This window comes from Ipomoea nil, unplaced genomic scaffold (assembly GCF_001879475.1).
Source record: "Ipomoea nil cultivar Tokyo-kokei standard unplaced genomic scaffold, Asagao_1.1 scaffold1237, whole genome shotgun sequence".
Lineage (NCBI taxonomy): Eukaryota > Viridiplantae > Streptophyta > Magnoliopsida > Solanales > Convolvulaceae > Ipomoea > Ipomoea nil.
In genome coordinates this window covers 94,078-121,847 of record NW_017617665.1, presented here as the reverse complement: position 1 = coordinate 121,847, position 27,770 = coordinate 94,078, and the positions used below count along the sequence as shown (strand labels likewise).

General features: G+C 35.1%; 1 long non-coding RNA gene across 1 annotated transcript; it reads right to left on the bottom strand.

The window, feature by feature from the left end:
* Nucleotides 1–1,058: 1,058 nt before the first annotated feature.
* On the bottom strand, nt 1,059–26,992 carry LOC109184041. Its single transcript, XR_002054695.1, has 3 exons — nt 26,982–26,992; nt 15,366–15,378; nt 1,059–1,182 (listed from the first exon to the last, which is right to left on the bottom strand). It is a non-coding gene; the product is annotated as an uncharacterized LOC109184041 (long non-coding RNA).
* Nucleotides 26,993–27,770: the final 778 nt, after the last annotated feature.

Sequence of the window (27,770 nt, the reverse complement as noted above, 5' to 3'; positions counted from 1 at the left end):
GATGTACTCAGCCACATCAGTGAAAAGGGTGGTTAGAAATATCCGACTTCCATTTGAGTCATCCGGAAAACATTGGTGGATATCATCCCAAAGCAGTGTGTTAGGGACATCATCCAAAATAATTAAATAGGGAAAATGGCACTTTTTCCCCCTGTGTTATATACTTATAGCACTTTTTCCCCCTATATTATTTAAGTGGCAATTTTCTCCTCTGATATATTAAATGGACATATTTACCCTTAAAATAAATATTTCCTTTATTTTACTTCTCCAACAAATTATAACCACAATTTGAAAAAATAAAATACATTAATTGTTGAATTTAGAATACTTTAAAAATAAAAAAATAAAATTTTAAAATAATGTTTGAACCAACAGTTCAAATTGGATCCGAAATTGTGAAACAACGATTCAAAATAAAAACCAAATCGCGATTATATATACTTATATGTGGGAGTCAATATAAATGCGAAAAAAACATACACTATTTGCAAATATTATAATTCTAATTTTAAGCTATTGCTAGTAGTTGTTCCGATTTGAACCTCTGGTTCACGGTTCAGAATCTATTTTTTTCCACTTCACAATTTTAATAAACGGAAACCCAAATATTGGGTTATGTTATGAATCATAACCGATTTTTTTTTTATTTGATTGCTATAGTGTTCGGTTCAGTTCGAACCGAACCGTGGCCATCCCTACGTATAAACAATAATTTGTTGAACAAGAGAAATAAATAAAATATGTATTTAAGGGTAAAAATGTCTATTTAATATTATCAGGGGGAAAAACCGCCACTTTTATAATAATTGAGGGGGCAAATGTGGATGCATGAATAACTCAGGGGGAAAAAGTGCTATAAGCATATAACATAGGGGGAAAAAGTGTCATTTTCCCAATTAAATATCTTTTGCATTTCAAGTGTCTGTGCAGTTGCTCTTTTAGTTGAGAAATAGTGCTTCGCTGCAGCATGTCAATTTCTTCATTAAAGGGGGGTTGGCCTCATTGATTGAAGAAGAAGGTGGCACAGTAGTTGTTGTACATTCCCGTTGTATCTTTGCGGAATAGTAATCCAAGCTCTAATGTCGAAATCTGATACAACCTCTTTGTCTGTATACAGTTGTTTACAAAAAGTAGTCTTTCCAATGCCTGGGGCTCCAACAATTGTGAATACACTTCGTTCTGGAGATAACCTACGAAGGAAAATATATAGATAGGGATACATTATTATATCCTCCTCCTCCTCAAATTGTGGAGAGCATTGCAAGGATCCACCCGACGACGCTGCAGCTTCTGGCCAACCAATGAACGGAAGAGAATGATGGTTGGCCGCTTCAACTTCATTGTTGATAACCTTCACCAACTCTTCTGCCTCCTTTGCTACTTCTTGCAAGCTTCGATGGAGATGGAAATGGAGTTCCCATTCATCATCAGGTTTCTTTTGAAGGATGTTTGTGAGTTGTATTTCGATGACATCTTCAGCTTTGAGTGCAAACACTACTACAAAAAACGGTTTAAACCTCGGTTAAAATAACCCATTTAACGTCGGTTATCTTTCGACGTCGTCTTAAGAGACGTCGTAAGTAAATGATACGACGTCGGTTGAACAACCGACGTCGTATGTAATATACCGCTTCGGCTTTTACCTAAAAGCCGAAGCCGTATATATATATATATATATTTTAATAATTTACATACGACGTCGGTTTTTAGGTAAACGTCGAAGCCGTATATATTTATTATTTTTAAAAAATAAAAAATAATTAGCCTACGGCGTAGGTTTTTAGGTAAAAACCGACGCCGTATATATATATATATATATATATATATATATATATATATATATATATATATATATATATATATATATATATATATTTTTTTAAAAAATAATAAATATATACGGCTTCGGCTTTTACCTAAAAGCCGAAGCCGTATATATTTATTATTTTTTTTAAAAATAATAATTAACCTACGGCGTCGGTTTTTAGGTAAAAATCGACGCCGTATGTTCTTATTTTTTTTTTTTATTTATATGCGTTTTATGTTTTCTACCCCACCTGTATCAATTTTCAAACCCTGCGCAGCTAACAATTTAACATTCAACATTCAACATCAACTAATTTATTAAACTAATTCAAGCTACTAAACATAAAACTAATATAAGTACCACAATTCAACAAAACTACTAAACATTAAGCCAATAAACATAAACTAATTTTAAACGTAAAGTATCAAACTATTAAACTCATAACTAATATAAAGAACACAATTCATTAAGCTAATTCAAGCTACTAAACATAAAACTAATATAAGTACCACAATTCAACAAAACTACTAAACATTAAGCCAATAAACATAAACTAATTTTAAACGTAAAGTATCAAACTATTAAACATGAAACTAATATAAAGAACACAATTCATTAAGCTAATTCAAGCTACTAAACATAAAACTAATATAAGTACCACAATTCAACAAAACTACTAAACATTAAGCCAATAAACATAAACTAATTTTAAACGTAAAGTATCAACTAAGAAGCGTTTTATTAACCCATTCATCAATAAGAAGCTTAGACCATTTGTCTCTAACTTCATCAATCTCTTTTTTGTTGTAGGGCAATCTTCCTTGTCTTTCCAAAGCCTACAAAGTTCAAAAGAAATAAAATTAATAAATAAGCAAGTATTTTTAAACATTTGAAGCCAAAAGATATATTAAGAAATTACTTGCCTTATCCATTCATTTGCTTAGATTGTTGGAAACAATTTCCAACATGAACTTCATCACATAATAACCACATTCGGTGGTTCCCTTTTGTATAGCACACTACATTGAATTACAATAAAAATAAAATAAATTAATAAAAAAAACAATAAGTTTGCATATTTTACAAAGTGAATGAAGTACTTACCGAACATATAGTCCATTTTGGTGAACGATTTTGTTTCTTTCCACTCATCATGTTTGTTGCAGTCATACACCTATTAATATAAGACATAGAATATATATAAATACTTGGCATCACTAGTTTAATGATAACCAGGGCCGTTCCAATAAAAATGGAGGTCCTGTGCGATATTTTAAATTGGGCCCATTTTTCAAGTAATTTGTATATATATAAAATATTTGTTCAAAAAGTTGTGTCAAAAACTCAAAATATAAATATTGTATAAAAACTACATCTAAAATTTCATGTAATCTCGGTCACGCTTCTCTCAATTTGACAAATATTTTGATTAAAATGCTGACGAAAATTTTCTAGAGAATTTATCTTTAGGACCTTTATTTATTGATAAATCTCTTTTAGGACCATTTTTCACAAGAATATCTATTAATTTAGAATCAAGAGCTTCCCAATTTCTTGTATCATATATGTCAAATAAAAGCAAATCATTTGGTTTATTGTGACGAACATCATCTAAACAACTATCAACATTCTTATTATTGTCATTGTCACAGTGATACCTATCATCGTTGTGCACACTACCATTTAAATTTTTTCTAATCTCACAATCATCTTGATCTTCCATATGAAGATTATCATCTAACAATTTTTCCTTGGTATCATTTTTCTGCACATCTATTTGAGTTTCTTTTATAATGAATTTTTTGAAGAGCTCCATTTTGAGATTGAGTTATTTGCTCAATTCTTCTTTTCTTTTTACACTTCTCAAACCCAGATGAATATATTTTAGAAGACATAATTATAAAATCCTAAGGAAAAAATAAGAATTTATTTAGAAATTAAACTCTATGAATAAATAAATAATTAATCAAGAAACAAATTCTTGAATATATTATTCTGTAATCAGAATTTTTATGTCATGTAAATAAAATAATAAACAAGAATTGTGAAATATTTAGTAATTTTAATTACTTGTCAAGCGAATTGAAGAACGCACTTGAGAATTTGTGACTTTGTATGATCAAGAAAAATTGAAAAATTTTGTGGAACTGCGTCTATCATCTGTTATTTGCGTCAATTGCATGCTAGTTGAGATTTGCCTCTGTATGCGTCAATTACATAAAACCTAATTGTCGTCTGTTGTAATGCTTTATGTGAGATTTGCGTAACTGCGTAAATAATAAGGTTGCGTCGAATGAAAGAAATTTGCTACGGTACTATGTATTTACGTAATGATGATTTGGTTAATACCTAATTGCATGCTGCCTCCCACTTATATACTCTATACATAATAATTTTTTTTTTTAATTATGGGGCCCCCAAAAATTGGGGGCCCTGTGCAAAGTCCCTGGGCAGACATGCCCAGGGACGGGCCTGATGATAACTATTAATTAATTATATAAATTTACATACGTTTCCATTATATGTTTAATGTCTTCACGCGGCCCATGACCAAGTGAATCAAACCAAAAATTTCATTTAGTCGAGGACAAATCGCCATCAACATCCAATGCTCACTACAAATAAATAATTTATTAGTTTTAAGTGAATATAATATATAATAAAAATATATTATATATAAGTACTTTTATTTAAAACGTAATTAATACTTACTTGAGAACATATGGGGCTAAGTATACCAATTTCTTCCCCGACTGCATGGTGGCATTTATATATGATTTCCTGTCTTCCATATTATTCATTTGTGGTTGAATCCAATATGGATCTAGGAAGCCATACGTGTCTTTTGATGCCAACTCAAAACTAATGTAAATACCCCTATTCACAAACACAACCAATTATATATAGATTACCAACTATATAAATATAAAACTATTATGAATAAATAATACTAAAGAACTTATTACCTCATAAAGAACTGAATTAGAGAAACATCGATGGTCTCCATATTTAAGAAACACATTATCTCATCACTTAGAAGGTGCAAGTCATAGTCAATGTTGCCCATAATACCACGAGCCACATGGACCACAAGAGGGTGTTCAAAACGGCGAGCTATTGAAAAGGCCTTTTTGCATCCATCAGTCAAAGAATCATCATCAGGTATAGTGAATTATTGATGAACGGATAGCACACCCGAATGAAAAGTCAATTTGGTCTTTTCTTTTGACTGTGAATTATAATACAAGTAAGAATTATTATTTTAAAAAGTAAATTACTTACTATTTTAAAATAGAAATATTTTCAGTATACATACCACATCAACTTTAGTACATAACTCTACCAGCTTCTTTGGCCAAGCAATAAAGTGTTGAATTGCATCACCTACAAGCTGAACCTCACTGGTGGGGATTGGTACATGTGCACTTGGATCACTAACTTCATTTACGCTCACCTTCACATGATTTATATCCAGTACAACCCCATGAACCTGTCCACCACTGTAAGCTGTCCCATATGCTACTGGACGTCTAATTGGATCTTCTAAGAACAGTTGACATCGTGCCCCTAACTACAATAATTTTTAATTAAAAATCATATAAAATTTTATTGATAAATAATAATAAGATAACTTTAAACGAATACTTACAGCCGGTAAATTACTAAAAGGGTCTGGGGAACTAGCTTTGTCACTTGGAGGTAGTGACACAACATCCACACATACGTCATCCACCTGCTTTGCTTGTAAAGGAGTCTGCATAGCACTAAATTTCAACATCATACTAGCTATTTTTGCCTCAAATTGCTCAGTTAATCGTTGACCAAATTCATCCCGTTCATAAATATTTTGCTACTTTTGTTTCTCTAACGCTACTGCAACAGCATCATCAACCATTTGTTGAACATCTTCAGGAGGCTTTTCGCGACGTTTTGCATGACCAAATACACTTTTGAAGCCATGTCCTCTTCCCATGGCTCTAACACGTCCAGAATGCTCATCAGTACCCAATGCAACAGTCAATGAATCTTGTCTTCCTTTCTCAACAAATTCTCCTTGAGAAATTTGGATCTCAAGAGCATCCTAACATATATAAAAATTATTCAATAATAATTACTATTACTTTAGTAAATGACAACATATTTACTTACAATTTTTTCCGCCACCAATCTTGTTGATTCAGTGCGATAATTTCCTGACTTGTCAATTCTTGCTTTCTTCCACTTTTCGGCTCTACGTGGAGGACTTGGAGGACTCATTGTATACGTCGGATCTGCATCAGCCAAGGCTTGTTTTTCTTTCAACTTCTCATCCATCATCATCTTCTCCAACCTTTTATAACCTCCTCGAGCTAAAAGATGTGGATGAATATTCTTAGCTTGTATGTCTTGATATTTTTTTTCTTTTTGCCTATATAAATACAAAATATTAATCAAACTCTTTACATGTCCCTCATAATAATGATAGAGTTTATGTTGAAAATATTGATAGAATAATAACAATACCTCATATGCTGAACCTGTATGCGACTTTACAAACTCATCCCATGTCTCTTGTTCAATGAAGTTGTATTTTATACATGGGCTCATACCTGCAAAACTACCGTATATATACTTGCTCACCAATTTCGCTTTAAAATCTTTCCACCGATCACCCACATATCTTAACCATTCTCTCCTCATATCAGTTGTGTCGGGAATATCATAAGTATTCTGCAAAACAAAATTATTTATTAGTTAGAAATGTAATTATAGAAACTTTATGAATAAATCAAAATCTTACAAAATTAAAAGTTACCAGGATTTGTTTCCAAATAGTACTCTTAATATTTTCTGGGACATTCGGCCATTCATCTATGGTGATAGGAGTATGTATTCGTCCCACTAATGCAACATAACTTTTAAATGCACTGCCTTCTGGCCCGTAGACAGCCTCCAATCCATCAAGCTCAATGTGGTGTTTCCCTTCAGTAGAACGCTGCAGAATGAGTTTTTGCATACGAGTGGCGCCCCTCGTCTTAGAAGTAGTATTACTACTTTGAGTAGTATGAGTATCTTGTGCAGTACCATCCTCTGGAGTACCATCACCATTTGCTGAATCCATACGCCTGTTTAGAAACAAAAATTATTAGAATATATAAAAGTACTACAATAAGAAAACTAAAAAACAAAATAAATAGCGGGCATTATATGTAATAATCAATTCTCCCATCCTTCATGATGATCATCTCGTGATGCATGTACTTCATCTATCTCATTATCAATAATAGTGGGCAATAAACTTGAAGAAAATGGTGGTATTTCCTCAATATCAAAACTAACATCTTCATTCTCATCTCTAGTAATTTGTCTCTTTCCATGAAGAACAATTGACCATTTTTTGTCACAAGGATCACTAATATAAAAGACTTGTTTTGCTTGGGATGCCATTATGAACTGCTCATTTTTGTGCCCTTCACGATTAAAATCAACAAGTGTAAATCCCAACTCATCAACTTTTACACCATGTTTATTATCTACCCATCTACATCGAAATACCGGCACCCTAAGCAAAACATAATCAACTTCCCATATTTCTTCAATCACACCATAATATGACAACTCTGCGAACACAGGATTTGTATCTTTCGAACTACTGAAATGCATGGAATTTGCAACCAAAGTAACTCCACTGTTTTGCATAATGCTCTTTTCATCTTGAGCTTTTGTATAAAAAGAAAACCCATTAATGTCATATCCATTATAGCATAGGACATCCAAACCAGGACCATGTGCTAACCATGAAACAGTTTCAGACATATTATTCTCTTCAATAACTTTATTTTTGAACCAACGAATAAAAGTTCGATTATGTTCGCCCACAATCCACATGTCTGTCCTTCTTGGATTTTGCTCTCTAATCAATGCCTTGTGTTCATCTAAATACGGCTCGACTTCACTTGTATTATGCAAGATGTACAAGTGTGCCTCCTCAACATCTTCACGAGGCATAGTCTTCACTTTGACTCCTCGAGTACCCTTCCCAGCAATTCTTCCTTCATATCGATTAGTAGAAACACCAATAGCCTCTACCCCTGCCAAATATTCTGTACAAAACTCAGTAACCTCCTCTGCAACATAGCTTTCAACTATAGATGCTTCCGGCCTATATCGGTTCCTAACATAACCTTTTAATACTTTCATGTACCGTTCAAATGGGTACATCCACCTCAAATAAGCTGGACCACAATGTTTGATCTCTCTCACCAAATGCACAAGCAAATGAACCATGATATCAAAAAATGAAGGTGGAAAGTGCATCTCTAGCTGACACAGTGTAACAATAATGTCATTTTGCAATTCATCTAATTTGTCTGGATCAACAACTTTCCTACATATTGCATTGAAAAAAAAAACAAAGTCTTATGATGGTATATCTCAACTTTTTAGGTAATATGCCTCTAACAGCCACTGGCAATAGTTGTTGCATTAAGACATGACAATCATGAGACTTCAACCCCACCAACTTTAAATCTTGCATATTAACAAGTTTACTGATATTTGATGAATACCATTGTGGTACCTTTACTCCACGTAAACACTCACAAAAACTTATTTTCTCCTTTCTTGATAAAGTATGAGCAGCTGGAGGCAAATATGTTCTCTTATCCCCGCAACGTGGAGCTAATGTAGGTCGTATACACATTTCAACCAAATCCAATCTAGCATTGAGTCCATCTTTAGTCTTACCTTTAATGTCTAAAAGAGTTCCAACAAGACTATCACGTACATTTTTCTCCACATGCATCACATCAATACTATGTCTCACATCTAGTGTCTTCCAATATGGAAGATCAAAAAATATAGATTTCTTTTTCCACGGACTCTTCTCATTTGTAGGTATCCCTTTTGACCTCTTACCTCTTTGAGATTGAAGCTTTTGAGTCTTACCAAAAGTAACATTGATGCATTCAACTCGTTCATAAACTTGATTCCCTGTTAATGGTTGTGGAACATCTGTATAGTCTTGAACGCCATTGAATGCCTTTTTTAATTTTCTATAAGGGTGAAATTTATCAAGAAATCTCCAATGCCCCATGTATACAGTCTTTCTACCATGAACCAGTTGATGATAACAGGTATTATCTTCACATATGGGGCATGCCTTATGACCTTTGACACTATATCCAGACAAGTTACCATAAGCTGGAAAGTCATTGATTGTGCAAAAAAGCATTGCATGCAACTTAAAAGTCTCATTCCGGTATGCGTCAAACACTAACACACCTTCATCCCATAATTGCTTCAAGTTATCAATCAAAGGCGCCAAAAAAACATCTATATCATTGCCTGGTTGTTTTGGCCCAGAAATCATCAAGCTTAATAATATGTATTTGCGTTTCATACACAACCACGGGGGTAGATTATAAATTATCAACATAACTGGCCACGAGCTATGCTTGCTACTTAGGTTCCCGTGAGGGTTAATACCATCAGTACAAAGTCCAAGTCTAAGATTTCTCGACTCGTGGCCAAATTCAGGAAATGCATTATCAAATGTTATCCATTAAGAAGAATCAGCCGGGTGTCGAAGCTTGCCATCGGAAATTCTTTCATCTGCATGCCATGATAAGTTCTTCGCATCGCTTGGATTTGCAAACATGCGCTTAAATCTTGGAAGAATTGGGAGATACCACAAAACTTTTGCTGGTGGACTTTTCAAACGTACTTTACCACTCTCTCTTGTTTTATAACGAGATGCCCCGCATATTGGACATGCATGCAAGTCTTTGTAATCATTCCTAAACAATATGCAATCGTTAGGGCAAGCATGTATTTTTTTGTATCCCATACCCATGGGACACAACATCTTTTTGGCATCATATGTACTCTTGGGAAGTTCATTACCATCTGGAAGCATATCATTGACTATTTTAAGTAAAGCAGTAAAGCTCTTGTCGCTCCACCCATTCCCAGCTTTCAAGTTGAATAATTTTAATACAACAGATAATCTGGTATATTTACTACACCCTGGCCATAAAGGTTGTTTTGAATCATTCAATAATTCATCCAACTCATTTGACTGATTGGTAAACTCTTCTCCAACATCGCGAAACATTTCATCCAACCGATCTTCAGACTCATCATCTTCATTGTCAACATACATGTTAGATGTTGTAGCCACATCGCTTTCACCGTGCCAAATCCATTGTGTATAATATGGATTAATCCCATTAACAATTAGATCATCATATATGTCTTCTTCACCTAACCTTTTCTGATTACAACATTTCGTACAAGGACAGAAGAACCTCTTATTACTATTCGGAAGGTTATTATTTGCAAACTGTAAAAAATTTCTAACTCCATCTTCATATTCCTGACTAAGTCGATTAGCTTTCATCCAACTTTTATCCATCACAAGCCAATCTAAAATAATAATAACCTAGTTAAACATTTGTTAACAACATTTTAACAAATTTATATAATTATAACTACTACAACAACTACACTATATTCATTTCGGCCAATTAGTATTACATTTTTCTCACAACATTTTAAGTTAAATTATTTGGTAAGTTATATACTTGAAAAAGGCAAATTATGGACCAAGATTCACCACCAGGACTATGTGGTCTAATGGTATCCGGGTTGGACTTCCATTTGGAAGATTATGAGTTCGAGCCTCAGTGGAGGCGTTATTGGTTCTTTGTGTTTCAGTAGGTTGAGAAAGTATATGAACAGATACTACAATGTAATAGAACCAGTAGCTTTCAAAAAAAAAAAAAAAAAAAAAAATGGACCAAGATTCACCTAGCATGGTGGGCCTTGGTCCAAAACAACATCATTTTATATTAAGTATCAACTAGTGCAATATATTCAATATATAACATCATCATGTATTATACACTTAGCTTGTTCACTTAAATTATTTGGTAAGTTATATACTTGAAAAAGGCAAATTATGGACCAAGATTCACCTAGCATGGTGGGCCTTGGTCCAAAACAACATCATTTTATATTAAGTATCAACTAGTGCAATATATTCAATATATAACATCATCATGTATTATACAGTTAGCTTGTTCACTTAAATTATTTGGTAAGTTATATACTTGAAAAAGGCAAATTATGGACCAAGATTCACCTAGCATGGTGGGCCTTGGTCCAAAACAACATCATTTTATATACACAATAATAATATTTCAAGATATACACAATAATATATAAACAAAATTTCATAAAATTCCACATATACACACAACAATTCATAATTGACCCACTAACTTATAAAATTAAATATATACACAATTATTCCTAAAATTTCGAAAATATACACAATAATAATATATAAAATTCAAAATTCAAAAAATATATATACATAACCATTTTTAATTTATAATATATATATATATATATATATATATATATATATATATATATATATATATATATATATATATATATATATAAAACCATTTTTAATATATATCGGCGAGGACGGCGGCTTAGGGCGACGGCGAGGACGACGGCGAGCGAGGCCGAGGCCGAAGACGACGGCACTGTTGCGAGCGAGGCCGAGGACGACGTCGACGTGCGGAGAGCGAGGCCGACGACAGTGGACGACGGCTTAGGCGGCGGTGGAGAGCATCGGTGGCGTAGGGCGTTTGGAGCAGTAAGCTGAGGAGTGAAATATTTGGAGTGAAATGTTGAGCGCCGATCTGAAAATGTTGAGCTAGCTAGTACCTCGCTTCATTATTATTTTTTTTTTTAATTTATGTATACGGCGTCGGCGTTATACGACGCCGACGCCGTATACCATTTAAATATTTTTTTTTTAATTATAGTAGATACGGCGTCGGAGATTAATTCTCCGACACCGTATCTACTATTTATTTTTTATTTTTTTTAAAAAATTCGAGTATACGGCGTCGGCGATATACGTCGCCGACGCCGTATACCATTTTAATTTTTTTTTAATTATACGATACGGCGTCGGAGACTTAACTCCGACGCCGTATCTCCTATTTATTATTTCTTTTTTTTTTTTAATTTGAGTATACGGCGTCGGCGTTATATGTCGCCGACGCCGTATACCATTTTTATTTTTATTTTTTTTAATTATTAGAGATACGGCGTCGGAGAATTACGGCGTCGGAGAATTACGGCGTCGGAGATTAATTCTCCGACGCCGTATCTACTATTTATTTTTTTTTTTAAATTCAAGTATACGGCGTCGGCGATATACGTCGCCGACGCCGTATACCATATATATATATATATATTTTTTATTTGAGATACGGCGTCGGCAACGTATAACGCCGACGTCGTATCTCGTATTTATTTTTTATTTATTTTTTATTTAATATACGGCATCGGCCATACCAAATAACCGACGTCATATGTATTTTTTAAAAAAATAAAAAATAATTTTAAATATTTAACGTCGGATTTTCAAAAAACCGACGTTATAATGTAGACGTTAAATCCGTTTTCTGTAGTAATGAAAGTCTCTGATTTTGTTTAGCAGATGTCGTCGGACTGGAGCACCACCACCCACAGCTTTGTTGTATTCTTCCTTCAGAAAGGCTTCCATAGAAGAAAGCTTCTCAAACACAGATTTCAATAGCTTTTCATCGTCAAGACAAAGAGACACTCTGTGGTTGGGATGCAAAAATTCAAGCTCAATGGTAGCATGAGAGAAGTCAATCCAACACAAGCCATCGATCAAACTCTCTGCAACTTCAATTCTGGGTTTTTGAGTAAGAAAAGAATGTAGAAGAAGAAGAAGAAGAAGAAGAATTGCTTTTAAGTCTGATAGATCTGGTTGGTTTTAGAGTAATTAAGAAGGTAGATATAGTATATAGAAGTGCGCGCAATAGCTAATTAATGTAAAGTCAATGCAACAGAAGCAGCCATCCCTCACTCTTGCACATGTTTTATGCTACCCATCAATCAATGGAGACAATACACTAATTAGAAGCACATGCACATGGACTTGCACTGCACGATATGTACAATAATGTTCAATAAACAAAAATGTTTAATATGATACAAAAATGTTCAATAATAGGTACATTCACATGCGGTACAGAATACAAAAATGACCAATAAACAAAAATTGAAGGAGGTCAAATTATATATATCATTATATTGCTGAATTTCATTGATTTTGGTGAAACTATCAATTTATGTGAAATTAGTGATCAATTTTTGAAGTCGTCACTATTGTAGTAGTGACAACTTTTGAAAAGATGTCACAATTGCTCACTACTTTTGTCACAATAAATGTATACTTTGAGACCAAATATGTTATTGCAAAAAATTGATCTAGTGACAACTAAAATTGTTCAATTAATTATTTTATTGTGACAACACTTTAGTCACAATAGTTGTACTTATTTGTGAGAATTATTTTTGAAGCCCTTGATTGCTTGCTAAGTGAGCAAAAATTTGCTTGATTTCAACAGCTTGTTTCTCTAAAGTTACTTGTGCGATTTCTTTAAATTTTGCAACTTCTTCTTCTAAATTCTTTTAACGCTTCTTTGAAGCTTCTATTTCTGCTTGAAGAGGAATTTTCTCCTGGACTTTTGAAGTTATTCTCTGAAAACCTAAACCACGTGCATAACTTGACTTTCTTTTTAATACCAAATCAAAATGCTCAACAAGTGGTAGAAGTGCAGATGAAATCTTTTCTGTATTCTTCTCTCCCTCTTCTTGAAGTTTATTTTGCAATTAAGATAAATATCAATAATTGAGTAAATTAATTTAAGAAAGGTCACAACAGGAAATATATATACTTTTATATATATATATATATATGTGTGTGTGTGTGTGTGTGTGTGTGTGTGTGTGTGTGTGTGTGTGTGTGTGTGTAAAATACGATAGTTATACACACACACACACGTATGTCATTCAATAATAATAAAATAATTTTTTTTATATACAAAATACATGCGAAAGTATATATATGTGTAAGTACAGAACATATAATAAATCAAACATTACACTTTTTTTTTTTAGCATAATACATGTTCAATACTAAAAAATATATATTTCAACTATTATGAATATAATTTATCTAGATATGATTCATACAACAAAATCAACCAACCAAAATCTCATATTTATGCATTTTTTACTAATACACATCAAACCAAAATTTTCAGATAACACTTGGTCATTTCATAAAATAATTCATTTGATTCATAACTTTCAACCAATCAAAAATTCATTTAAAAAAAAAAAAAAACAAAGATGGACAAAGTAAGATAAAAGGACAACCACTTACTTGGAACAAATTCTTCCCAAATCTTTTTAATCTTTTAATCCTCTAAGTTCTTCTCCTTAGGCCTGTGTCGATTGTTTCAACTCTTAGAGGATAATAGGAGAAGAATTTCTTCTTTTTTTTTTTAGAATTTCGAAAATGAAGAGATGTGAAGAAGAGATGAATTTTTTTTTTTATTTTCTTTTGCTAGTAGAATCGGCCAAGGTAGGAAAAAAGAAGGAAGAGAATATCTATATTGATCATCATCCAACCCTAGTCAACTTAGTAATTAATGGAACCCTAGTCAACTTAGTAATTAATGGAAAGAATAATTTTAGTAAATTACCTAAAGAATTCTATCATATAAAAGCATACAATATATATATATATATATATATATATATATATATATATATATATATATATATATATATATATATATATATATATATATATATATATATATATATATATATATGTGTGTGTGTGTGTGTGTGTGTGTGTGTGTGTGTGTGTGTGTGTGTGTGTGTGTGTGTGTGTGTGTGTGTGTGTGTTAAAAACAAAATATATATTTTGGTTGTAATTACCTTTATATATATATATATATATATATATATATACCTTAGGCTTCGAATCCAGTGCAACCCCTATAGTAGATGAGACCATGAGCCCTCCTAATATCCATTGATTTTATTACCATGAATGGTTGAGATTATAAGGGATTTAGGTAGTAATTAAGGACATTTCTCAATGAGAGGGAGATAATAGTAATTGTATATTTATGTTTGTTTATGGATATATTCTGATTGGAATGTGAAGCATTATATTAGGGAGTTTTTAAAAGGAAATTAATACTCTCTCCTCTTTACAAAGGCTGCTGGACTGACCGTGGCGTGAACAAGCTTTGAGGAGAAAACGAAGGGCTGTGAGTGCGTAGCAGGTGACCAGTCGGTGCATATCGTTGTGGCTGAATAAAAGCATGTGTCGTCCGGTGCATTAGTGAATACAAGTTACTGCATAGTACTTGTTGGGTTTATTTCTTGAATTTAGGTTAGTTTTGTGCTGGCACCCATGTTTGCACGACGTGACAATTATTTTGTATTTGAAATTATGCTTTGTGCGTAGTTGTGAATAGGTGAATGCATTACACTGTAAGCAAGAGTTATTATCAAATAAAATATGGTGCGTATGCAACTCTGTGCACCGTTAAGTGCGTAGTACGTGTATGAAAGTGAGTTTCAGTAATTTATTGACTGTAACCACAAGAGTTTAAATACTCATACAAAGCCAAAAAGAAAGGAACAGTTACACTTGAACCTTAAGACTAGGAAAAACAAATAAACACAAACCATGAAAAAATAAGAGGCCTAGACTAAATATTAACACGCCCCCGCAAGATTGAGGCTCCATCAGTGAGCCCAAGCTTGGATCGGAATGCCGTGAACAAACGCAAATTAAGAGGTTTAGTCAGAAGATCAGCCACCTGCTCAGTGGAACGGACATAATGAATGCGTAGGGAACCCGTAGTAACCTGTTCACGCACAAAAAAATAGTCAATTGCCAAGTGTTTCATCCGTGAGTGAAAGATCGGATTTCTGCACACATATGAAGCACTTAGGTTGTCAGTGACTAACAACGGTGTAGATTGCAGGCAAACCCCAAGCTCACACAACAAACTCTGAACCCACATAACTTCAGCAACAGAATTGGCAAGTGCCCGGAACTCAGCCTTCGTGGAGGAACGTGAAACTAAACGCTGTTTTGTAGACTTCCAGGAAATGAGATTCGAGCCAAAGAACACACAATAGGCCGTGGTAGAACGACCCCCATCACGAACACCACCCCAGTCAGAGTCCGAATAAGAAACAAGAGTGAGTGGACAGCCACGCCTGAAATATAGACCAAAGTGCAGAGTACCTTTCAGATAACGCAGAACCCGCTTCATAGCTTGCCAGTGACTCTTAGTCGGAGACGCCATAAACTGAGCCAAGCGATTCACTGTGAAGGAAATATTCAGCCTTGTGATTGCCAGGTACTGCAAACGACCAATTGCCCGGCGGTAGGTAGTGGAGTCGAACGGCGTGGCATCTGTATGTAAATCAGTGGATGAACACATCGGAGTAGACACAGGTTTCTCCCCCCTCATAGTAAACTGCTCCAGAATATCGACCACATACTGGCTTTGTGATAAAAACATGCCAGATGTAGTAGACACCACCTCAACACCTAAAAAATGATGTAAAGGTCCCAAATCCTTCAAAGAGAAGCGATCTGCTAGCCGCCGGATAAAGGCAGCGACAAATGCTTCATTATTTCCTATTACAATTATGTCATCGACATAGACCAGAAAATACAGAGTGGCACTACTGGAGCAATAAACAAATAAGGACGTGTCTGCTACAGATTTCTTAAAACCCATAGAAACTAAAAAATCAGATAATTCAATATACCAAGCCCTCAGGGCCCGTTTTAAACCATAAATCGCCTTCTTTAATCGACAAACATAATCCGGGCGCTATTCGTCAACAAAACTCGCCGGTTGTTGCATGTAGACTTCTTCATAGAGTGTGTCATTCAAGAAGGCATTATTGACATCCAGTTGTCGTAACGCCCAGCCCTGTGACAAAGCTATACTCAAAATGACACGAACAGTAACCGGCTTAACTACTGGACTAAAGGTCTCAAACTAGTCACGCCCTGGTTCTTGTAGAAAGCCCTTGGTAACCAGTCGGGCTTTGAACCTGTCCACAGAGCCATCGGCCTTGCGCTTCACCCGGAACACCCACTTGCAGCTAATGACATTGTTATTGTCCCGGGGCACTAACTCCCAGGTGCAGTTCCTCACTAGCGCAGTAAACTCATCCGTCATAGCAGCCCGCCATAAGTCATCCTTCAAAGCATGGCTGACAGTGCGCGGTTCCAAGGAAGAAGCAACAGGATGTGAAGTCGTGAGATTGACAAACTTATCTCCATAATACCTGGGATTCGGTCGGCGCGGCCTAGTGGACCTCTGCACCGGGACAACCCCCACCTGTTGATCAACCGAGGACGTTACCATAGAGTCCACGGAACCAGCAACTGACATTGCCGCCTCAGCAAATGCGAACTCTACTGGCCCCTCTCGTTGCCGATGATCTTCAGCCGGTAGAGAAGCTGCAGCCGGTGAGTCAGGCGTCGAGGACCGTCCAGTGGGCATGGCGGATACAGACGACTCTGAACCAGTGAGCTGCAGCGCTGGGTGAAGCTGCAACGCACCACCAGTCAACGCGGCTATCAGAGCCTCCACAGGCAGCGGTGGTTGAGTCGTGGTGGGTGAGGAAGCCGCAGTTGAGACCGACGCTGTAGCCGCTGGTGGGAGAGAGCCGGCACAGCGAGTCTCTAGTGGCTGTAGACAAACAGTACCTGCATCGCAAGATATAGGGGAAGGTAGAGGTTCATCCGAACTCAAATACTGGGGCGCAGATGAGAGTCCAGAAGCTACTAAGTCACGATAGGGAAATTCATTAGTAACAAACGTAACATGACGCGAGACATATATTTGACCACTACTGACTTCTAAACATTTATATGCAGATTGACTCAAGGAATATCCCAAGAAGACACACGGTAGGGATTTAGGACCCAAGTTTGTTGGAAAATAAGGCTTTAGCCAGGGATAACACAAATATCCAAACGACCGTATTTTTCTATAGTTGGGTGGTTTCTGAAATAATTTTGCATATGGTGTGGAATAATTAAGAACGGGAGTAGGCATACGATTTATTAGATAGATCAATGTTTGGAAGGCATAGGTCCAAAATGAAGAGGGCATGGACGCATAATGTAAAAGCGCCATACTGCTCTCGACTATGTGCCTGTGCCGACGTTTAGCCATACTGTTGTGTTCCGGAGTGTGAGGAGGTGTAGTATAATGAGAGATTCCCAAAGTAGTAAATAGAGGTGTCAATTTGACATATTCGCCTCCATTATCATAATAGACCGAGACAATCTTATAATTAAAGAAATTCTCGACCATACGTTTAAACTGACAAAATGTACTGTAGACATCTGATTTGAGTTTGAGGGGAAACAACCATACATACCTAGTGTAGTGGTTGAAAAAATTGACATAGTACTTAAACCCGTCAACCGAAGTCGTTGACGAGCTCCACACATCTGTGTAAACTAATTGCAACGGACGGGTACTAGACATTGAACTAAAGGAAAATGGAATTTTGTGACTTTTATTGATGTGACAAGAGGTACACGCAAACATTTTAAGTTCGTCAGGCTTAAAATATACATTATTGTTTCTAAGCAAACAAGCCAAAATATTTGAACTAGGGTGACCAAACTGATGATGCCAGCGTGACAAAGAGGACTTGGTGGTTATATTCACTTGAAACTGTTGAGCTGGGAAGCTGTAGACATCACTCACGACTGGACCCTGTACGAGAGGAGTTCCTGATTGCCGATCCTTGACAACAAAATGCATGTCAAAGAATTCAACCGAGACAGAGTTAGTCTTACACAACTTTGAAACTGAAATAAGATTTTGTTGGAGACTAGGAACGCACAATACATTAGACAACAGAAGTGACCGAATAGTTGAAGGAATTGAAACTGACCCAGTATGTGAGATTCAGAGAGACTTACCATCACCCAGCATTATCTCATCAGGCCCGGTGTAGTCCGACAGTGAGTGTAGGGACATGGCATCATTCACTGTGTGATGCGAGGCCCCTGTGTCCATGAGCCACGATTGTGTGGGCGGAGTCGTGGTAGAAGTAGTATGAACCGTAGGGGATTGACGCCCGATACCTTGCGGCTCGAGTACAACCACATTATTTTCTTTTAGAAATTTGGCTAGCTTCCTGCAAAATTTTGTGTCGTGCCCAGGATAGTCACAGTAATTGCAGTATCTTGCTGGCCGGTTCCCAAAAGACTGTGACTGGATATGGCGGCCCCCTGAAGACGTGAAGCCACCTCGACCTCGCCGATTGGTGTTTTGTGCGTCAGCCGAGCCATTAAAACGCCGTTGAGTAGCGTTAGCAGTCGGCATATGAATTTGGGAGGCTGTTTCATTATCTTTCAACAACCTCTCGTAGTCGGTGAGCACGTCATGCATTTCACCAAATGAAACAGGATCTGTGCGTACCCGCGGAGCTGCCACAATCGGGTTGTATTCATCGCCCAGTTGCGTGAATATATGCACTACGAGGTCTTCTTCAGCGACAGGGCTTTGAGCAAGGGCCAGGTCATCGGCAATGGCTCGCATATCCCTCATATACGACTCAATTGACCAGTTGGCCTTGGGGTTTTTGGCTAGTTTCGCTTTCAACGAAACTACTCGACTCCGAGACGCAGCGACACAATTAGTGGATAGACGAGTCCACGCATCATGCGCAGAGGTGGCAGACGAAATGACCGGTTGCAGCACATCGGAGAGACTACCCAAGATCGCGCTGAGAATAATCTGGTCCTGTCTGAACCAATTTGTGTAGGCCGGATTCAACACAGTGCGAGCTGCATCGGAATACTTAGCCGGGGCAGCTGTGGAACCGGTAACATAGCCAAGCAGGTCAAGGCCGATAAGCGTGGATTCAATCTGCGTCTTCCAAATCGGAAAATTGGCTGAGGTAAGTTTGATTGGGAGGTGGGTGGTGGCATGAACATGAACGATATTTGAGGTAGTGGAAGCAGCCATGGGAAATTAAAGAGAGGGGGTAAAAAAATTGATTATTTTCTCGTTAGAGTAATGGCTGTGATAATACCATGTATGAAAGTGAGTTTCAGTAATTTATTGATTGTAACCACAAGAGTTTAAATACTCATACAAAGCCAAAAAGAAAAGAACAGTTACACCTGAACCTTAAGACTAGGAAAAACAAATAAACACAAACCATGAAAAAATAAGAGGCCTAGACTAAATCTTAACATTACGCGGCACACATATTCGCACGACCGTTAAAAAACCAGAGGGGGAAAAAAAACAACCACAAATTGAAAGTGAAATATGGGATACATATGTAACACGCAATGTTAACGTGAAAATTGGTAAACCAAACAAACATCCAGGAACACACAAACGATGCCACTAAAAACATTATCCTTTGGCAAGCATTAAACCGCTTCATCGGTTTAACCAGATGCTTCGGAGAAACGCGAATCTTCAAAGGGGGGAACAATGCTTTATCAACTTCATTAGGCTCAACATCTGAGCCATCCAACACCGGGGCTGGCTGTGCGGGCGGAGGCGGTCGTTTGGCAACATCGGTCCGTGGCAAAGGTACCACCACATCGACAGCAACAACCGGCTCTTCCAAAACAGCGACTACTGGATCAACCGCAAAATCACCTGGGAATGGCAAAAGTAAATCACAGAAACCAAAAAAAAAAAAAAAAAAAAAAAAAAAAAAAAAACACCATTACATAAAAAATACAACTGCACGACAGCATAGAATTGATAGAAAAGGACATACGCACCAACCAAAGACCCATAGCGCACCCACTTAAATGCAAAAAATAGGAAAAAACAATCGCGATGCACAAGCCCAAACCCCAAATCCCAAACCCAAACACAGAAACTGGACCATGTCCTCCAATGCTCCAGCTAACACATCAGTCTTGGGCGCATAAATTTCACCAATAGTCTACAATGATTGGATGCAAAACAGTTAAAACACACGAGAAGGAAAAAGGAAAAACTGAATATAAGCACACATGAATTAGGGACGCACAAGCCCCCCGCCAAAAACAAATGACAAAACCCCACCTCACAAATTTCCCCACAGAAAATGGAATCAAAATGAGGCAGCAAAATAATTCCAAATATAATTTGCACATATCAGAAAAATACACGTAATATAAAATGCAACCCCCTATAAATAGCAGAATGCACACGCTGGATGGTTTATACGCACATACATTTGTTTTTTAGAAATTTTGCATTTCATGAATGTTAAGAAGATCGAGAGTAACCAACTCATGATCAGTTAGAACCAGTAACATCGTCACTGTAAGCTACCACTAGAAACTAGTACAAACTACCAGATTAGTTATAGATTAAATAGTCAATTGCACGATTATTTCCAAAAGTAATACTGCAAATAAAATATAAAAACATTAAAATAAACGATGTTAAGCAACACAGGAACATGCACACGCTGGAACAGTTATATGCACAAAGGTGTGGTTAAAATAATTTCAAGGTTATTTCCAAAGTAACAATGAAAATTAAATTCCAATTACATCAGAATAAACATTGTACAGGTATATGCACACGCTAGTAAAGTAATACGCACAAACTAGTGCTAAAAAAAATTACACAACTTTCGACGATTATGATGACTGATAACATCCAAATCATGGTCAGATTGAGGATAAAAAATACTACTACACATTTATTTCCAAATGAATACAGAAATTAAATTGTAATTAAACTCAAATCAACACTGTTTAGGAATGACAGCAAAATGCACACAGTGGTATACCTGTACGCACATATAATAGATTTGTAAATGTAAAGCAATCTATCATAATAAAGATGCTCGATATTAAACAATTCATGACAAACAAAATATTAATAGAAAGAGACCACATCAGCAACCATAAATTCCCTAGACCAAGAGAAAAACAGCAACCCTAACTACCATGATGCACCAGCCAAACATAATACAACGCACAGACTACAAAACCAAGAGTATTTCAACCTTATGACTTTATTTTGTACTTCACCTATGCAATGTAAATAAGAATGACTGGCTAAAGGCACTTCCACATTAACCGTACCAGAAGTTTCCACAATTTCCCACACCCCAAACAACCATGCATATATAATTAGTCATTTCAGACCAGCAATGCCAATTAGCAACAAACAAATCTACACTAACCTGCACACGGCGACAAGCAACTACGCACAAACTAATATAACTACCCACTGTACCCCTAAAACACTGATGAGCAACCATAAACACACACCAATAATTCAAATAATCATAAAACAACATTCTACCAACAAACAATTTATAAATGCAAATTCTCCGGAAAAAAATGAAAAAGCGTACCAAACGGGAAAAAACACCCGCCACCGTAAAATAAATTAAAAAAAAAAAACAAAAAAAAAAAAAAACAACCCCCGCATAGAAGTTAGAGCCGTGACCCACCTTCCAAACCACCAACTACCCCCCATCCCGCTGGACCCAACCCCAAAACATAAGCCACATACCCCAATCTATGGACAACAAACCACTTTTGAATCCCCCCAACACAAAGAACATGCAAAAAACAAACAGTATAAGACACCTGCACTGCCAAAAATTAACAAAAAAAAAAAAAAAAACAAAAAAAGCAACACTGACCGACCTGCCTTCTCACAACAACAACGCAACCCCAACCCCCTACCATGAGCATCAAAAACTCTGGCCACCAAACCCCGCCGAAAAAACCCCATCAAACAGCGAACACAATACCACTGATGAGCAACATTCTGATGAGTAACCACAAACACGCAACAATAATTCAAATAATCATAAAACAACATTCTGCCAACAAACAATTTATAAATGCAAATTCTCCGGAAAAAAAATGAAACAGCGTACCAAACGGGAAAAAACACACGCCAGCGTAAAATAAATTAAAAAAAAAAAAACAACACAAAAAAAAAAAACAACCCCCGCATAGAAGTTAGAGCCATTACCCACCTTCCAAACCACCAACTACCCCCCATCCCGCCAGACCCAACCCCAAAACATAAGCCACATACCCCAATCTATGGACAACAAACCACTTTTGAATCCCCCCAACACAAAGAACATGCAAAAAAATAAACAGTATAAGACACCCACACTGCCAGAAATTAACAAAAAAAAAAAAAAAAAAAAACAAATAAAGCAACACAAACTGACCTACCTTCTCACCACAACAACGCAACCCCAACCCCCAGCCATGAGCATCGAAAACTCTAGCCACCAAACCCCGCCGAAAAAACCCCATCAAACAGCGAACACAATACCACCCCCCCCCCCCCCCCCCCCCCCCCTCACGCACATGCAAAGACCCAGTCGACCTAGACTATTGATGGATCTTCTGAAACCCCAAAAAATTACATACCAACTGCCGCCATTTTCCCTCTAGAACACCCACCCCACATCCCAAAAGCCCAAAACCCTTGCATACCGCGGAAAAACCCCAAAAAAAGAACCCCATATAAACCCAAATCAGTGACCCACAAAACCTACAACAGAGACACCAAAATGCAATACAACCCAGAAACACAAAAGCTAACTGCAAAAATATTAAAAACCATACGATTAAAGAAAAAAGAGGACAACAAATCAGAAAACCTGGAAGGGGATCGGGCGAACACCACCTAAGCCGCTTAGATCTCCTCAAGCTCGACCCAGCAATGAAAAACACGATCCAAAACAACGCAAAATCGACCACGCGAATGAAGATGAAGACTATCGAGGAAGAACAGGAGACGATCAGACCGAGAATCAAAACAAATACCTAATGAATCGGGATAATGAGAGAGAAAACAAAAATGACCTAATATATCTCTACACACGCTCCCAAAAATCACGCGGCATAATAACAACTTAATATAATGAGCATCATTTCAAAAGACAAAACTACCCCCTTCTTAACAAAAATACATGTCACGTGTCTTCACAGAGCAAGTAATCTGCATCGTTGAAAAATAAAATCAAACGGTTAGGATTACGGCTCACGAGCTCATCCAACTAGGGGGTTGCACCGGATTCAAAATCTCATACCTTATATATATATATATATATATATATATATATATATATATATATATATATATATATAATATCATACCTTATATATATACTATACGCCATAGACACACGTGTGTGTGTGTGTATATATATATATATATATGTATATTATATATATATATATATATATATATATATATATATTACTTACATACAAATAATATTTGTACTACACATATAATACATAAATATAAAATGTACATATATAATTATATGACCCAAAATGATATGTACAGAATTTATATTAAAATAATTATTTTGTATTTCAAAATATTACCCACATACTTATAATTATATATACTTTATTCTGTATTTATTTATAACAATAATAATAGAATAAGGATAATGTGATATTAATTTTTTTTAAGGCTTGATTAGAAAAGAAATGAATAATCAATCGAAAAAAGAAGAAATTAGAAGGGCTAAAAAAAAATCGGGTATCACATTTACCATTCAAAGTTCTAATTTAGAAGATATATAATAATGATGTTATGGTATTGCATAGGTCTGATTTGGATGCTGCAACTGTTGAAGTAAGCTCATAAAATGTTCATACCATGAGTATCGAATAAGATGAAATTTATAGTGATGGGGATGCTTTTATTAATGATGATGATGAGATTCCAATGGTGATGATGATGATTGAGTACTATATGAATTTGTATTTATAACTTTTGAATTCTTTACTTTTTATATTTTGAGTTTGAAGTTTTCAATATATATATTAATATATATATATATATATATATATATATATATATATATATATATATACTAAACATATATATGTTTAGTACCAACAATATATTTCAAAAAGATTTATTAAAATTAACCATTCAAACTCAAAATATATATACATATACATGTTTGTTGGTACTAAACATATACATGTTGTTGGTACTAAACATATACATGTTTATTTTTTTTAAAAATGATATGACAAATTAGTAAAATAAGTAATAGTCAACTTATCGGCCACATAAGAACGTTTAAAATGAGTGATTATAAAATATATTTTCACAATTACATTCATTTCACACAATATCCAACTATTTAACTATAGTGACGAAGTCATTCTAACAATTAATTACTCGTCACAATTATAATAAATTAGTGACTAAAAAAGAAATCAACACAGTTATTGTCACAATTTAGTAATTTTTGTTACGGAATTATAGAGCGTCACAAATATTTGTAACAATTTCATCACAAAATATGATAATATTAGTGACAATAATATTTCTTCTCACAATTGTTTCTCATTTCTAATGGTACAAATTAATTATATTTTTATTCACAAAAAACGTTGTCATGAATATTATCAACAAGAGTGACCAACAATTATTTGTCACAAAAAGTACAAAAATTTGTGTCAACATTGTTTTTTGTCACAATTACATTCGTTCCCGCCATATTTATAATGCCGCCAAAATAAAAATACATTTAGTGACAACAAATAGTGACAACACATGTTACGACACTCTTATTCTACTAATAGTGACAATTTATTCGTAATACTTACTCGTCACAATTACCATATTATCTGTGACCAAAAAAAGTTATCACAATTACACCATACAATAGTGTCGAATTATTTATTTGATCACAAAAAGAATATTATTTGTGACTAAATTATGAAGTTTCACAAAAGATTTGTCACTAAATGTCTTTATTCTTGTTTTTGAAGACCACAATAACAACCAAAAAAAATTTGCGAAAACGTCAAAGGGGAAAAAAAATACCTCGACCGATACCCCGATCAGGTAGTCCCCGCTGCTTGGCTCTACTGTGGTCCCCACCGACGACCATTGTTCGCGGACGATGACGAGGGAGAATGGAGACCACATGAAGCGAAGAATCAAACGGCGTCGCCACAGAAACCTCAGCCAACGCGCGATGATTGGAGAGAGATAACTATGGACGACCCACAATTAATCCGGGCGCGTGCTGTGTGAATTTCGGATCTGACTAGATAACAAAGTAAAATCATAAAATTACCCCTATGCCAATAATAAAAACTGCCCAAGGAATCTAAATAGACACAAATCAACAAATCAATCCTACACGTCCAAACCCAACATCCAACGGTCTAAAGTAGTCCACACGTTTTTATTTTAATGGGTGTTTTACCTGAATGTAAACATATATATATATATATATATATATATATATATATATATATATATATATATATATAGTGCGATTTTGGTGAGATGATACCCTTAGGTGTGGAAATGCAGTGACTTGCACTATATGGCGCAATAATGTGTTCTGGAAGAAGGGAAAATGTGCACTGAAAGGCAAAATTATGCAATGTAAGCTCCAAAAATATGCAACAGTTATTGAAAATATTAAATTTAATACACGATCTTCAATATAATTTATAAAAGATCACAATATTCAACTAAAAATAGTAATTAGTGATCAAACTCTGTTTATATATATATATATATATATATATATATATATATATATATATATATATATATATATATATATATATATATATATACACGGCACAAAGGCACGACAATGTTCACTATACGGCACAACAATGTGCACTATACGGCACAAAAATGTGCTCTGGAAGAAGGAAAAATATGCACGGGAAAGACAAAAATATGAAATAATTATTGAAAAGACTAAATTAATGCATGACTTTCACACGCAAAACGTAAGCAATCGCAATATTCAACTCAAATTAGTAATTAATGATTCATTCAATATCAAATGCTCTCTAAAATTATCTAAAGACATAATAAGTCGCAATCAAAGTTATATCCCTCATTTATGTCCATGTTTTTAATGCTAATCATTTTGTACATTATGCTTTTAGAGTTGTATTATATAATTTTTTGGACAAAAATACCCATACCGTTATAACTTCCGTTATCTTTTCCATTATTGTTACCATGCACATCCATCCACTATATATTTTCTTATATTCTTTAATGATAATAATATTTGTAGATATTATATATTGGATTATTATAATAAATAAGTTTGATTTCATATAATTTTAATTAGTAAGGATTTATTAGTTATTTTAAAAAATATAAATATTGGGCATATGATTTTGCACATTGCGCATAGAAAAGACTAGTATATATATAACACCTACGAACTTAAAGGTTGAAGGCACAACAATGTGTATTGTAAGGCACAACAATGTGCTCTGGATGAAGAGAAAATGTGCACTGAAACTCTAGAAACCTTAAGGGGTTGTTTGGTTCACGGAATGTCATATTACCTTAGGGAATGTTAGATTGCTGGGAATGTTAGATTCTCGTGTTTGGTTAAAATTGAGGTATGTAATATAATCATGTTTGGTTTAAGGTTATCTTTTATTCACACAATATAATATCCTTAACATATTTTCATATATTTTAATAAATTTAAAAATTAAAATAAATAAATAAGATAACGGTATCATATATAATTACATGATTTTAAAATATTAACTAAAATATTGAACTTGAGAAACAAAATTATTTTATATGCTAACCTAAGATAATAAAAATAAAAAATATATAATTACAAAAATAATTATATGTGTGTGTGTAATAAACTAACATAACCAACCAGGACTATGTGGTCTAATGGTACCCGGGTTGGACTTCCATTTGGAAGGTTATAAGTTCGAGCCTCAATGGAGGTGTTATTAGCTCGTTGTGTTCCAGTAGGTTGAGAAAGTATATGAACAGATACTACAATGTAATAGAGCTAGTACATTCCTGGGGAATGTTACATTCCCTTGGTTATGTTATATTAACCTGAACCAAACGCCCCCTAGAGGTTAGAGGTTGAAGACACAAAAATGTGCACTATACCACACAACAATGTGCACGGTAAGACACAACAATGTGTTTTGTATAAAAGAAAAATGTGCACTGAAACTTACACAAAATTATCAAAATGCCACTGTATTTTTTTA